Source organism: Pteronotus mesoamericanus, unplaced genomic scaffold, assembly GCF_021234165.1.
Source record: "Pteronotus mesoamericanus isolate MK-2021 breed Mesoamerican mustached bat unplaced genomic scaffold, CSHL_Meso_final contig_116, whole genome shotgun sequence".
NCBI classification, from domain to species: domain Eukaryota; kingdom Metazoa; phylum Chordata; class Mammalia; order Chiroptera; family Mormoopidae; genus Pteronotus; species Pteronotus mesoamericanus.
The window spans coordinates 33,998,420-34,015,007 of NW_026555027.1; the positions used below are offsets into that span (position 1 = coordinate 33,998,420).

Consider the following 16,588-nt stretch of genomic DNA (forward strand, 5'->3'; position numbering starts at 1 on the left):
TGGAGACTGACAAATTTAACCTCCAGTAGCAAGAGGCAGTGTTTCTAGGGGCCATGGGTGGAGGAGTATGAGGTCTAGGCTTCAGAGCAGGCTCTTTGCAAGTCCTGAGGGAGTTGCCACTACCAGCATGCCTGCCCTCCTCTGTGTAGAATGTTCCAGTTGGGGCCTAATGAGCCCATTTAAGATGTAGAACAGTTTTATGAATTACAGCAAACTCTTGGTGAGATCCACATTCTCTCCTTCACATATAAGCTAGCTCCCTTGTTGCCCCAGTTACGTGTTTTTTTCTTAAATTAACCTTCTATCCACAAAAAATAAAATCACAATGAGATACCACTAAAAAATATTACCCCTGCACCTATGCTTTAAGGATAAACCTCTAAGCATCCTCTATGAATAACTGCTAAGAGCTCAGAGTAAAGCAGAAGCAAACTTTCCACTGCATCTTATCAGCATTTATTTGAATACTGGTACTAAGCTCACTGTGAACTTTGTGATTCAGTCACACTGTCAATGTTATAATCAGTTTATCTAAGTCTCTCCGAGCAAAGGTGGCAGGTATCAGCCTTGCCCAGCAAACAAGCATCTTACTTACATCAGGCAATTAGTGGATAGTTTTAACAAGTCAAAATAAATGGCACAGTAACCAAGCAAAAGGCCTTCACCACAGTCTTCCTCCCCAGATTATACTACTTTTGGTCCTCATTTAGTTAAGGCTTACCTACACAACTTTTGTCCAAAGAATTTCTTAGAATTGATATCTCTGTAAAACCAGATACAGTCAGGAATACATATAACATAAGATCAAAATTTTCACTTGCACTCTGCACTGACTTTGTATCAGGTGCTAGGATGGGGTTTAGGAAGACAAAGGTCAATAGTTCCCTGTCAGGGATCACAGTCCAGGGGAGGAAACATGCTTTTAACAGTTAGTTCTCAGAGTGTGAAGAGAAGTCTAGGCGGGGGGCCCCGAGGAGGACGTGCTCCATCTGGGGGCTGGGGAAAGCGACTGCTGGGAAAGCACATTGGAAAGGAATCTTGAAGACCACATAGGAGTTTACTGAGCATACTCAGAAGGGAAGCACATTCCAGGAAAAATAAACAGCTACAATGTCCTGGACTACGTAATCTAAAGAACAATAAACACTAACTCTGATATCTACGCAAAAGAGCAAAGTTGAGTGAGGGCCATGATAACTGTCTTCAGATAACTGGGGGACTATCTGTCTAGGCCTTCGCTTCTCCCATGTGGAAGATGCTGTGAGAATCAAGGGGGGCGGGGTAACTACAAGAGTGTACATTTCAGTTTACTGTGTGTAAGAACATTCACATTCCAGAAAACAGAACTATTAAGCAAGGAAACGAGTTGCTTTGAGAGGGCAAGTTGACATCATAATTACATAGTTTTAGAGTCGTTTTGGATTCTAATTCTAGTTTAGTTCAGGCTAAGTGCTTAATAAGTAGTAGCTATATATATTGGGAGCTGTTGAACTCACCTTCAGTTCACTTCTGTGAGTTCCAACACCACACCAGCTGTCATCTGTGGCAATGTCTCATGCATAGGGCAGGAAGGTGGACCATCAAAGTTCCCTCCCAGCCTGGGGCTTTCATTTGACTGTCTCTGCCCATTGCTGATCCGGCATTTTTCCCTCAGCTCACCAGAAAAAACACTAAAGAAATGTCTGTTGAAAACCTGCTATGTAAATGTTAGCTATCATTCTATTGTTATTATCCTTTCCTCTCATACTATTTTTCTACAAACTTTATCATCCCTGGTTTTGTTTTATTCCTGTAAGCGTGTGCATATGTGTATGTACATGTTTAACAGAATGCAAATATTCTTACAAGTCAATTCAGATCCTTAATAGGGCATAGGCAGTCATAAAAATGAAATAATATTCTACAGTTTTTTATAAATGACACTAATAACAATAGCTAACATTTACTTAATACTTACTAAGCACCAAGCACTGTAGTAGACCTTTTATATACATTATTTCACTAATTCTAATAAGAACCCTCCAAGGTTATAATGTTAACCCTCCAAGTGTTAACACTATAATCCCCATTTTATTGATAAAGAAATTGAGTCTTAAAAAAGTGAAGTAATTCACTCAAGTAATTCAATGAACAGTGGTCTACCTTAACAATTTTGCAACATAGTTCATAATGACCTCATATGAATAGATATGGGCTCCCATGTAATTTTTTAATTTGAATATTTTTATTTGAATCTTAAGAAGAGGAACTCCAGCTTCCGGTCAAGATGGCAGCGTAGGCAGAAACAGCTCACCTCTTCACACAACCACATCAAAATTACAACTAAAATTTACAACAACCATCACACAGGAAAGTCAGAAATCAAGTTGAATGGAAGTCTGACAACTACAGAATTAAAGATACCACATCCACCCAGACTGGTAGGAGGGGCAGAGATGAGAAACAGGCTGTTCCCTCACCCACGTGTGGTGGATAAAAATTCGGGAGGGATATCTTGGGAGCGAGGAGTCCCAGCCTCACACCAGACCCCCCAAGCCCAGGATTCCAGAGCCACAAAGACAGATCCCCACAACTTCTGGCTGCGAAAACCAGAAGGGATTCAGTAGGTGGAAGAAAATCCTGGAGCCCCAAGCAGTTCCTCTTAAAGAACCCACACACGATTCACCTACTCAGACTCACTTCCTCTGAGATCTAGCACCACGGTAGCATCTTGAAAGGCACCGGTGGCATGCAGGGAGAAACTGAAGTGTCTGCCATCAAGGTGAATAGAGGTCATTGTCCCTTTCTGAACCCTCCCCAAAAAGAGCCAGCCAGCTAGTGCTATATCTGAGACTCCATCAACTTGGCTGACACTGACCCGCAGGGGAGATCCTGAGAGAGTCTGTCCCTGCCCCCATCTTATGGGCCCACTCAAGCTGCTTTTCCATATGAATGGCTGCTCTTGGCTCCTGCTGCACAACTTCCTAAATCTTCTCAAACAAGCAACAACTAGCCTCAGTTAGCTCCAGGCACAGCACTAGCAGCAGCTAGCCTAGATTCACAGCCTGGCTTTGTCTGGGAATCCCCAAGCCCTGCACAAGTAGCAGCCATCTCAGATAGCTTTATAGCTCTGGTACAGTGGCCCCAAGAAAAACGCAGGTGGGGGTTGACCCTGGCCTGCAACGCCTGGGAAACCCCAGGACCAGCACATCCAGTGAACAGAGACAGACCACATTGGAGCACCACCACCCTGTCCCTGCACAACTGATTTTCCATGGACGTTGGTGGTCAGTGGTCACAGCCAGTCCTTGCAGCTGACTGGCCTGGGTAGAGCCTTCTCATTGATCTGCCAACAGCAATCAAACTCAACTACAACAGGAAGGTGTACTCAACCTACATAAAGGGAATACCTTGAAAACCTAGCTTGGCTAGTAGGGGAGGCTGTGCCACATGACCCTACAGGTCACATACTATGTTAGGTTGTGCTACCAAGTCAAGGAGTCAAAGCAGCTCTACCTATATAGAAACAAACACAAGGAGGCTTCCAAAACAAGGAGACAAAGAAATATGGTCTGCAAGAAAGAACAGATCAAAACTTCAGAGAAAGAGCTAAATGAAATGGAGGTAAGCAATCTATCAGATGCAGAGTTGAAAATATCAGTTGTAAGTATGCTCAAGTAACTTAGTGAGGATCTCAACAGCATAAAAATGATCCAGTCAGAAACAAAGGATACACTCATTGACATAAAGAACAACTTACAGGGAAAAAACAGTACACTGGATGAAGCTGAGAATCAAATCAGTGATTTGGAACATAAAGAACCAAAAAACAACCAATAAGAACAACAATAAGAAAAAAGAATCCAAAAAAATGAGGATAGTATAAGCAGCCTATGGGACAACTTCAAGAGGTCCAACATTCACCTCACGGGGTGCCAAAAGGAGGAGGGAAAGAGAGAGAAATTGGAAATCTATTTGAAAAAATTGTAAAAGAAAACTTCTCTAACCTGGTGAAGCAAACAGACATGCAAGTGCAGGGAGCACAAAGAGTCCCAAACAACATGGATGCAAAGAGGCCCAGTCCAAGACACATCATAATTAAAATGCCAAAGGTTAAACATAGAGAATCTTAAAATCAGCAAGAGAAAAGAAGTTAGTTACCTATAGCGGAGTTCCCATAAGACTGTCAACTGATTTCTCTAAAGCAACTTTGCAGGCTTGAAGGGACTGGCAAGAAATTTTCAAAGTCATGAAAAGCAGGGACCTACAGCCAAGATTGCTCTACCCTACCCAGCAATGATATCGTTTAGAATTGAAGGACAGATAAAGAGCATCCCAGACAAGAAAAAACTAAAGGAGTTCATCATCATCAAACCATTATTACCTGAACTCTTAAAGGGATTTATTTAAAAGAAGATCAAAACTAGGAACAATAAAATGGCAAAAATACGTATCTATCAATAATTGAATCTAAAAAACCAACCAAGCAAACAAGAAGAACAGAAACAGAATCATGGATATGGAGAGTATTTTGATGGTTGCCAGACAGGGAGGGGGGTCTAGGGGAACTGGTGAAAAGGTGAATGGATTAAGAAGTACAGGTAGGCAGTTATAGAATAGCCATGGGGATGTAAAGTACAGTATAGGAAGCGGAGTAGCTATAGAATTTACACACACGGCCCATGGACATAAACAATGATGGGGGGACGGCCTGAGGGAGTGGGCGGTGCTGAGTGGAGGGTGGCAAAGGGGGGGAAGTCAGGACAACTGTAGTAGCATAGTCAATAAGATATAATTTTTTTCAAAAGAAGAGGAACTCCAGCAAACAAATATAGGTCATTTAATCTAGTAAACAGGTGACAACATGGAGTTCATTTGGTCTTAATCTCACACTCAGGACAAGGTTGAGAAGAAAGGGCCTACACAATATCCAGGTCATGTTCAACTAAGGGGTCTCTGAGCATCAAATTAACATTTCCAGCTTTCTCACCTAAGGTATGATTATAGTCATAGGAAATGTTCAGCACGGGGAAATCTAAAAGGCAGAAAGTAGGACAGAGGCTGCCTAAGTCTGGGAGACAAAAAAAAAAAAAAAAAAAATGAAGAAAAGGGAGCATGGATACCAGATTTCTTTTGAGGGCGATGAAATGTTCTACAATTTAACAGTCTCATGCAGAGAACAGACTGATAGTTCCAGGGGTAAGGTGCTGGGGGACTGCGTGAAAAAGGGGAAGGAATTTAGAAGTACAGATTGGCAGTTACTAAATAGTCATGGGGATGTAAAGTACAGCATAAGGAATATAGTCGATAATGTTCTAATAACTATGCATGGTGCTGAGTGGATACTAGACTTACCAGAGCATCACTTCATAGATTATATAAATTTTTAACTACTATGCTGTACACCTGACACTAATACAATATATTGGGCTGGCCAAATAAATCATTACCCTTTTTTTAATAAACTGAAAGACACATTTTTCATTTTCACCAATAACTTTATTGATCTCCTACTATTGGCATCTAGTGGGTAGAGGCCCGGTTGCTGTCAAACATCTTCCTCTGTATAAGGCAGCCCAGAGCAAAGAATTATTTGGCCAAAATATCAAGGCAGCCCCAGAGCAAAGAATTATTTGGCCAAAATATCAATAGTACCAAGAAACTTCACAAACCACTTTTGACACATTCAATCAGTCACAGCACCTTCTCCACACACTTAACAAAAGATCTTTTTGCACTTCAGTTGTGTTTTTACCTTTCTTGAAATAATACAGCATAAGATGCAAAAAGTGTTTTATCTTCTTCCATCTTCAACAGTAAAATGCATAAAAATTAACCAATTTTGATTTTTTTGAAATGCACACTGATATGAGAGCTGTCACAATACAATCTAATAAAATTGTTTAGAATGAAGTTAAAGACAACCAAGCACTACTAGAGCTATTGTGAAAAAAAAAAAAAAAAAGTAACAGACTTTATGGCCAGCCCAATAATATTGAATGTAAACTGTAACTGACTAAAATTTTTAAATTTTTTCAAAAGAAAGAAAATGTTCTACATTGCCATTATGGTGACGGTTACATAACTCTGTAAATACACTAAAAACCACTGAATTGTACACTTTAAAGGGATTAACTTTGTGACATATAAGTTATACACTATCAATAAAGCTGTCAAGGAATAATTTCCAGGGTGCAGTCTCAGTGATCTTTAGTCACTCATGTGGCTGCTGTCTTCCAAAACAAACATGGAAACCAGATGTGCAATAAATAAGCCTGTATCCAAGAACAAAATGTTCACACAACAGTAATGAGAACACAAACCAGGCCTGTGAAGTTGAAAGTTTTCCTTGGGGGTATGAATAGGCCTTCAGGATCTTTCTCAAATGTCCTGGGGTAAGTGCTGAATGGTTTTAGCTTTTGATTTTTACCAACCTGGGAAAAATAGAAATATAATTTCATTCATCATTACTAAACTGTTTTTAAATGAACAGAGTGGAATATCAGAAATAGCAGCAATGAGAGAGTCAAAAGACCTCAAAAGCTCCAAGACTCCCATCGAATCAACTAGAACCTTGTGGCCTTTGGGACACAATCATTCGGGGCTTCATCTGTAAAATGAGGAAGGGGAAGAATGAAGTCCACTCTCTCAGGTTCCCCTCTATCTTCATTATTCCAGTTGGACCATTTCTTCTAAGGACTGTCTCAATGTGTGACTTGTCCTTTCTAAATGTTATCAGCTGCTCTTAGACCAAGGAAGCGTTATCGTGACCTATTGGAAATTCATGGAAGTGTCTTTCCTGGACTGATACTTCAAGTATTTAAATGAGCTTCATCCCACATCCCTTTTTAAACAAATTATCTACTTTATAATTTTACTAGCTATAACATCTAAAATTTTCAACCTGATACATAAAAACAGAAAGAGAGTTTCCTACAATAATGCATAAACAGCAAAATAACTGTTCTCCAAAGTAACCTCTCCTTTACAAAACTTGATCTTGCTTCAACTCTGGCCTGTCACTCCTAATCTATTTTAATCGTTATTATAAAAAATTAACTTTTCTTAAAAGAAATCTTAAATTTATAGACCATACTATTTGAGGAAGTTAAAATCATTCTTAGAGCCATTAACTTAAATGCAGTACTCATATGGCTGATGTTAACCTAGTACTAAATTTGAGTATGTCTTATTCTCATTTTTTTCTCTCCATGAGTAGTTCTTACCTTTTTTAATATAAAGAAATCATGTTTAAAATATTAAAATGCCAAAAAGTATAAGAAAAATATAAACTCGCAGAAATCCCCACCTTCAAAATAATACCTAAACCCTATTAATTTAAGTTGACTACCCTTTCTTGCTGTCTCCCCAAGCATAACACAAAAAGGGAGGTACATTTTAAACATGGCCAAGTCTGTGATGTGCAAATAGTTTGATATGTGGTATTTTAACTTAAAGATCAAGTATCACCATTTCCTTCTATTACAATTTATCATAAGTAAAATTATAATAGTTGCAAAATGGTCCATCATGCCATTTTCCTCTTCTACTCTATGTTTTATCTCCAACTTTTCATGATAATAAATGATGCTTCAATGAGTATTTTTGTACTGAAAGCTTTCACACTCCTACCTAAAAAATTCTAATCTATCACCTTATCCCTTTTGTGATTTCTCCTATTGGTTTTAGGAAGAGAAAGTGCCTCCCTATCCAAAGATCAGAATTTTCCTTTGATTTCTTTTTTCCTTTTTTTTTAACTTGGAAATCTGTGGACTATATTTTAACATACTGTTAATGATTCCAAACTTATTTATCACGTGTTTAAGTTTAGGCCAAATGTAGGTTATTTGCCCAACACTTTCAAATGCACATTTATATTTTTAAAGGAAATACATGCCTCATATTCTTGGCTTTCCACTAAGTCTCAGAAAGCCTTGAGAACTGAAAAATAGCCAGAGCTTTGATTATCAGCAGGCAATCACACTGGGCAATCACACAGGCCAAATTCAAGCTCAACAATGGGAATCAAGTTCCTAGCCTCAGTGTTTTATTATTTTAGCCCCCCAAAATCTCAAGAGTTCCGAGATTAATTTATGCAGTTGAAAGGCAGTTCTCAATGCTGTGGGCTTATTCTCCAATGGGGACTGGTCACCACTGGTCTCATTTACTGACCACAGAACGTCTGCATATCCTGCCTTTGATCACCACATTCTTGCCACTGGTCGCCAGCAGAAGAGTTGAGAATGCAGAACACACGCTCAGCTCCCCCCACCCCACACCCAGTAAAAACACGCATGCCCTACTGGTTGACGGTGGATCAACAGAAGCATCTTCAAGTATGAAGAGCAACTCAGATGTCAGTATTTACATGGCTGCTTCTCATTAATAATAAATATCAGATTATATTTCCCAAGAACACCAGCTTCTTGTATCAATTATTTTTTCTCCACCATGGCACCCTTCCAAGGCACAATATTGTTACTGCTGTTTACTAGGTGCTGTGACTTGAGACAAATTATATAACCTCCTTGGGACGGTTTCCACAATGGGAAAATGGGGATAGTAAAGACAATTGACCCCTTTGGGTAGTTGTGAGGATTAAATAAGAGGCTTAGGACAGCACTGCCCTTAGGGAATGTTTTTTGAGTGCTAATTTTTATTATTACTCCTACCACTGCCTCAGGTAGTCCTGCCAGGGTTACTTACATTACCCCCAGGAATGCCAGATGGGAAACTTAAATTTCTTTCTTCAAAATGAAAGAGTGAAGTGGGAAGTCTGCGGTCAGATCAGACCTGGAGTAAAATCTCAGCCTTTGCAACTCCCCTGGGAAGTTAGTATGTACGGTCATTAATAAAACAGTGAGTTTCTAGGGTGGATGGAATCACAACCTTCACCACTTTCTATCCCCCCATTCTGATACTTAAGCGCAAGATCCATGCACACCAGCATCTTCAGCGAACATGACTAAGAGCAAAAACCTGGGGATTAGACAAGAAAAAGGTCACGGTGGCCCTGGTTATTGTAGCCATTACCTAAATCTTCACAAGGCAGAAACTGCAGGTGAAGAGCTGACACCTTCCAAAAAATACTCCGTGAAGATTAAGACCATAGGAAAGAATAAGAAAGATCTGGGGTGTGTGAGAGGAACAGGCCCATAGGTGAAAAACGTATCAAGGCTCAGCAGTCAGAAAGCCACCTCTAATATCACAATTACTCCCACTCATTCATTTCTTTTTTAGAGTTGCTTACAATCTACTACTGACGCTCAAGTTTCCCGATGTTTCAAAGGTGGGCCGATTCATGTTGAAATAATTCACTTGAGGATTTGCGTCCAACTTCAAAACTCAGGTTCATTTTAAAAGGAAATAAGGTTCACACACCTCTGGATCATCAGCTAGGTTCGCAAGCCTTCAAACATTAATGAGGCCTCTGGAGTACTTTGAGTATCAACAAGAAAGTATGTTGGATATAAAGTAATGAACTGAACCCTGGCTGGGTGGCTCAGTCCATTGAGTCACTGTCCTGTACACCAAAAGTTTGCGGGTTCAACCCTGCTCAAGGCACATGCCTAGGGTGCAGGTTTGATTCCGGTCAGGGCATGTACAGGAGGCAACCAGTTGATGTTTCTCCCTCACACTGATGTTTTTTTCCTCTCTCTCTCCTTTCCTCTCTCTAAAATCAATAAACACATATCCTTAGGCGAACATTAATATATATACATAAGTTAATCAAGTCAAAGTTTAACTTAGAAGAAATAAGAAAATGCCCATCCCTATTGATTTTTGCCAAAAGGCAGAAATGTAACAAAATGAAACCAGTCTGGTAAGATGAGAACAAGAATTGCAATGCATGTTACAGACGTAAAATTAGGAATAAGATTTGCTTAAATATACTATCCCAAAATTACAGATTTTGAGCACTCTACAGTCTTTTTTTTTCTTCCCATGTCTGAAATAATCTTATTTTAATGGATATTCTTTGCCTCATTGTTTATTTCTTTTTCTAATCAGCGGTATTTTGTTTTGTCGTCTCTAGAAGAAAAGGACCTGAAGCACTTGTGAACAGAGATACCGAGGCCTACCACTCAGACTTTTATCCATGCAAAATAAGCACAAACAAATAATCAGTGAATAAAATGTCTAAAAATTGTTCTTTTAAAATCATTGGGCAGCTACAATCAAGTTGACAGAAGTCTTCCTTTAAAATTTAAATTAATAACATTTAATACTTAATAGCATGTACATGCAGCAATAGCATATATTAAGCAAGTCATAGCTCGTAGATTTGCCGTTAAAGAGTACCTGCAGAGCAGGTCCATGATGTGGCTGCACAGTTACATCTTAGGGGTAGAAAGTACAGTCAGTTTTGAGATCTCGAAATGACATACAGCCGTAACTCAACAACTTCAGCCTCTGCAGAAATGGGAACTGGGATCCTTCGAACTTAGGAAATCACCTCAAAGATATTTTTTAAGCACCTATTTCTGTCTCCATTCTCCCTTGATTTTATTTTTTTTAAATGGAGTCGAAGATGAAAGAACAGACCTTTTCTGAAACCTTATATTTCCAAGCAGGAAGAAACAGAAACAAAAACAAAAACAAAACAGGAGACCAAAATGGCCATAACAGAAGATCAAAAGTACTCTTCAAATAACATCAAACCAAAAGCATATTTGCCAAAGTTTTGCAAACTTAAAACATCATCACTGAACTCGCCTTATAGAACAATTTCATGCTGGATGGCTTCAGTGACAGGCTCACAAAGGTGAAATCGCTCTCTAGATCTTTAAGTTAATGAAATCAAGGAAAATATTCTCATGACACTTAGTTTTGTTGGCTTAATTTCATTTTATCACTATTAGCAATAATCTTCACAGTCATATTTACTTCTAGAGTAACCCTGGATTCTGAGGACTCACTTAAAAACAGGGACAATAAGGAAGGAATTCAGTCCAGCTTAATCCACCTGAATACTCCGCTCACATCAGTTGTTAGGCAGGTAATTAAAGAGGCATTCTAGAAGGATGCCAGATGTTTCAAAGAGAAAACATCTTAAGACAATATTCTGGTTCATTATAACTCTCAGGAGTAGGCCCCAGGCAGAAGCATGCATCGAGCATGCACGAGTGTGGGAAGAACCACACTGCTAGCTGAAGCCTGACACCCTGTTGCTGAATGTTCAGAAATAAAATAAAACCAACTGTGTACACAATCATAGTTACGCCTAGGAGATGCAACGAGAGGACACCAAAAAAAGTAATTCTGAAAAAGGAACTGAAAAGGGTTACAAACAAGTACAAATCTCTAGACTGCAAATCCAAAACACATAGGACATTTCTTCTTGGATTCCACTGCACTTAAGAGTGTCAAACAATGCATATATTATAAGGAGTATCATACCCCCCAACCTCCATTGTTTTGTAAAAGAACACAGCACCAGCACAATTGCTATACTGTCATTTCACTGCCCAGTAAGCACAGAAAGAAAATCTGACATGCAGCACAAAGTTCAAAATGTTATGTACTAACCTGGTGTCCCTGCGAAAAGAGTCGCTTCATGCTGCTTTAATGAAAGAATCCTTATTACGAAGCTAATCTCCAAAGCAGCTGATACTCGAGAGGGGGAAAAACACACTGACAACCCTGAGAATTCACATACACAGGGAAAGGCAGTACGTTCCCTGTTTTTGGCCGCCTCCCTAAAGGCAACTTAAGTCAAAGCCAAGCCCACAAAGCACTTTAGCCTATAAGCTTTAGTAATGAACTTGAAACCACACCCCACATGTTAACTAGACACTGGGCTACTGTGAGAAATATAAAATCCACAGACAGAATGAGCAGAGGCCTCAGGCTTTGTTTTTCTACTTGCTGTCCAAGAAAACTATAACACACAAACTTAAAGAGAACTCATACCCTTGTTCTTCCGCTTCAGATACTGCACTAAAGTGACTCATTTATTTTAAACAGGAGGAATACAGTCTGCCCTCCATTGGTCCAATGAATTGAGTCTTACATTGTTATCCACGCTGGGTGGTGGTGGTAGTAAAACATACGACACTGCAATTTCACAAGAGGGACACATGAAATTACTGCTTCTGAGTCTCAAAGTCACACATCATCCATATTTTTAGATTTTTGTGGGGGGGGGATCACATTATAAAGATCTAAAACCTCATTAATCACTAAAGTCTAAAAACAAATTTAAGTTCAAGAAAAAAATTTCTCAAAGTACCTTCTACCTTCTGATCCTGACTTGGTGTCTGTATATCTGAAAATCACTCATAATTCAATCTCATATGTATATGATAGAAAGATTTTTGGTAGTTTTGGAGTTTTTTATAGTTTAAAACGGAACTTAATATGACCCAGTATGGTTTCAAAGTATAGAATTTAAATTTATTTTTCATTCTAGGAAAATGTAATTGCTAATTTCCTTAAGGCATTTATATCTTAAAAGTCAATAATATTTCAGCATATTACCTAAGAAAGACTAAGAATCCATGATCTCCTTTTTAATATAATGTGTCTATAATATACACAATTTTCCCCTAATTTTCAATTCCAAGAAGAGTTTTAATTCTAATAGCTTGATTTCTATTTTACTTAAATAAGAGCTATGTAACATAATGGTCAAAGTTACTTTCTTCTAAGCTATAAGACAGGATCAAATACTCCATGAAAAACTTGATTCACTTGTTGCCAAATAGATTTACACGTATTTCTGGTACAATTAAAGTTACTCAAAACCTATGAAACATAAGCCATTAGCATATGAGCTCAACAAGATCAGGCAGGAAAAACACAAAGACTCCTTCACACCTGACACCTGCCTGCCTCCCCCACCCACACTCAGGATAGGGCTCAACAGTGCCTCATGGGTCTCTTGAGAGTGAGAGGAGCAAGAGTCACCTCAGTGAGAAAACTACCCTAAAAAGGAGCCAGTGCCCCACCTAGTGGCAAAACTAACAAAAGGCTAGAACAGTTAAACTTTGATGTTGGGAGAAAAACAAAAAGACAAGACTAGGTTATGAAAGAACATTAAAGTCACATACGACGTATAATAAGTATCATGAAAAGTTTTTCCCCCACAAGAGCAGATTATTTCTAAGGGATATTAAAACACTCATGCAAAAGAAAGAAAAAGGGGTACATTCAAAACCATCTTTTATGTGGTTCTCGGTTGCAAACATGTATAATGATTTGCATTCAAAGAGAAATCCTCTGATGAATAATATTGATTTCTCCTTTACCCTAAGATCTGCAAAGAAAAAAAAAAAATTCCCGTGAAATCACCATAACCTCTGAAATGAAAGAAATATGGAGGTATCTCCAACTCCTCTTGGTCACTACCAGTGGGATGATGTCTCCATCTTTCTATGTTAAAAGGTGGTATTCCCAGAATGTTTCCTACCTTTCTGTCAAAAAGTGTTTCTTTTGTCTCATATTAGTTATTTCTGCTAAAATCGACCTCCAAATCTAATCTCAGTGGAGATAAGAGCAATTAAACATTGGGTTTCAAATTACACCATGGTCTTTAATAAAACTCCAGTAAAAATTAAAGAATCTTTTAAATGTGCCCAAGTCACACTGTTGAAACTAATAATAATAGCTAATGTTTAAGTTCCTAGTATAAGCTAGCCCTGGTTCTAAAGTGTTTTACAAGCATTAACTTATTTAAAACTCACCACTCTATTATTAAACCAGTTTTACAAATGAGAAAAGCGAGGCACCTAAAGTAGGGTAAGCATCCTGCCAAAATCAAAAAGCTAGTGGCGAGGCTGGGATTAGAATCCGAGCAGCCTGGCTGAGAAGCCAGCGCTCCTAATCACATACCTTAGTAATTCTGCCCCCCAAGTACACACCACCAGTGAAAGCCCGCCACAGTCTGGTCAAAGTGCAGGAGGAGGAGCGGGTTGCACAAAGACTGCTCTGTAGACCATCCTCCTGATGGTGCAGCCTGGATACGAAAGGCTTTCCAGCAAAGCAGACACAGAACTGAGACCTGAAGGTGAAATGGCAGGGAAGGAACCCTCAGGTAAAGGACGCTCACTGGTCCTGCTGAGGCAAAGGGGAAAATGGGGAGCTAGCTATTGGGGGGTCCACAGGGAGCGTGGGGAGGCTGAGGGACCTGCAGGGGGAATTAAAAAAAAAACCAAAACACTGCAAGGAAGCAAGGAAGCAAGGAAGGCAGGAATCCTCTGATGGCACATCAAGGAGGCAAACAGGTGTCGAGAGATTTTAAACCAGAAAGTGACCAGGTGCATGCTGGACAGATAAGTAAGGAGGAACTAGGCCTTGTAGGGTGAGTAGAAATTTTAGAAGGCATTCCAGGTAAGGGGAAAGGCAGACCAGTGCTTTAAAATGTGCAAGCTTACATTTTCACAAACTTTATCCAAGAGGCTGGGGCAGTAATTCTGGCAACATGGAGCTCACCAGCTCTCTTGCTCAAGTTGGGACTGGGACCTGAGCCCCGAGAAGGTGGTTAATGCCATCCACAGAGCTGGGGCCAGAGAAGGAAGAGTGGGCTGGCGGGAACAGGGAGGTGGGAAGGCCCAGGCCCGGAGCGGGCCTCGGAGGCTGCGTGCGGTCCTGGGGGCCGTCCGGGTGCCCGGGCGGCAGGAGATGCAGGCCCGGTGCTCCGTCCAGCCCCGGAGGGCTCCGCTGGGACTCGCCGCACGTGCAGGGTGACCGCAGCAGGGCGCGGTGGCCTTGCCCCTGGAGGGCACACAGCATCAGAGGGAAGGGTGACGTTTTCAGGAAATGGGTTTCCGGGGATCTCAGACTTAATTCAGGCCCTGGGTGGAGGAAAATTTCATGTTAATTTTTACTGACTTCCCAAACTAGCCATCCCTGTGTCTTGTCACAAGTAGAAATTAAAGAAATCCTATCACATGACCAGTTGTTGCAAATACCTCAAAGTATCATTTCCACTCATGTCCACTTTAAAAGTATCGTAGTTATTAGACCTACCACAAGCTGCTGGTATGTAATGCATTAATAAAGACTGTATATTACAATATTACATTTTTGCTATGTATGTGTTGATAATTATCTTTATATATATAAAATATATTGGTTTCCCTCATAATCCTATGCCTGATTTTATGCATTTAAATTTATGCATTAAATGTTATTCTGAGAAAGGAATCATTAGCTTCACCAGAATGCCACAGGGAATCTGTGGCACATGCACAAAAATGTAAAGAACATCTGATTTAAAGAGGTAAAGAAAAACCCATAGGAAGACGTTTAAAAACATGCATTCAGAAAAGAAGGGATCTAGAATGAGATGACCTACGATTCAAACCCAGGACTTCTGACTTGTGTTCTTTCCTCCACCCCCACACCCGAAAATAATAAAAGTAGTAATCCCTTCACTTGTGTCAATAAAATGCTTTCACATCGACCACTAGCTCATCATGAAGTCCCAGAGCAAGGAAAGGCAGACGCTAGTCTCCCTGAGACCTCAGAAATCCACAGCCCAAGAAGACACCCGTCTCTGGGGTCAGAGCGCTATCCCAGTCCCGGAGGCGGCCGTGGCAGCTGCCACAGTCACGAGCACAGAGGAGTATGCAGAAGAGCAGAGCCTTTTGAGCACGTGAGCTGGAACCTGATCAGGAGAGAAGGGACGAGAAGCCTGCTTGTCGTCAGGCTTCCATTTGCCGGCAAGGCGACGAGTTATTGGGATTCTGTGCGCAAAGCTCATTTAGTTCTGATTGGTGATCCAGGGTGAATTACAAGATTTACACTATTTCAACTGTTTAATTTTCCTTTGGCTATAACCAGAGCAGAAGCCTGTCCTTAGGCAATTAGTTTGAAATTAGACAAGCTGAAACAAGGCGCTCTCTGTTCCCTCCTCGCTGTGCCCACCAACTGGCGCTCATTATTTAATCTGTGACACGTGTTGCCAGGGCCACACTAACAACAATGTCGCTTATTGTCTTCACATCCGCTCCCCTATTCTGCAACATCTGTCATGGCTCATATCTATGTTTTACTTTATTTCGTTCTCTTTCTTTTACAGGGTAATTTTCTTAATTACTACAAATTGCTCTGAAATCTATTCTGATCCTCCAAAGAAGTAAAAACATTCTATAACTTGGTAATAAAATCCGGAGGTGTACAAGCGGGCACCCTTTTTTGTTACTGCAAATTTATACAAAATTATATCATGGCTGGCTAGATAACCTTTTTTAAAAACAAAAAACAAAAAACTTCATCAATTCACAGATTACTTTGGCCTCATCCAAATGCATGTTTTCCATTTACACCATAATGGGAACGTGGCTTTACATGACTGACATAATATGTTCTTCTGCAAAACAAGTTGAGTATTTCTTAATACACGTATTAAAATGTAACTTTTTGTTTATTGACTGACCTTGAAGTTCCAAGTTTCTCTATTCTTTCTTTTTTATTTAAGGATACATAGTGAAATTGTCACTTGCCTGTAGTCACAGCCACCTAAAAACTACAGTGAAAATTCTCAGGGGTGAAAAAGAAAATTTTAAATTGGTTTCCATGCCTCTGGAACAGAGGCGGTGGGGCCTCCAGCTGCTGCCTCTCTGTGGTGAACACACAGACACGTGGACACATGGACTCAGCACAC

At 40.0% G+C, this 16,588-nt stretch overlaps 1 protein-coding gene across 5 annotated transcripts in view; it reads right to left on the bottom strand.

Moving 5' to 3' along the window:
• PLD1 (phospholipase D1) overlaps positions 1 to 16,588 on the bottom strand; it is a 179,968-nt gene that overhangs the window by 140,935 nt on the left and 22,445 nt on the right. For 2 of the 5 annotated variants that reach the window (XM_054580551.1, XM_054580536.1), the window contains exon 1: positions 11,509 to 11,662. The exons of 2 other annotated variants lie outside the window; for them this stretch is intronic. The gene's annotated coding sequence lies outside the window, so the exon portion shown is untranslated. Of the gene's footprint in view, positions 1 to 1,496; positions 1,857 to 11,508; positions 11,663 to 16,588 lie in introns of those variants that run through there. One more of the 5 variants, XM_054580543.1, reaches the window with a different exon arrangement.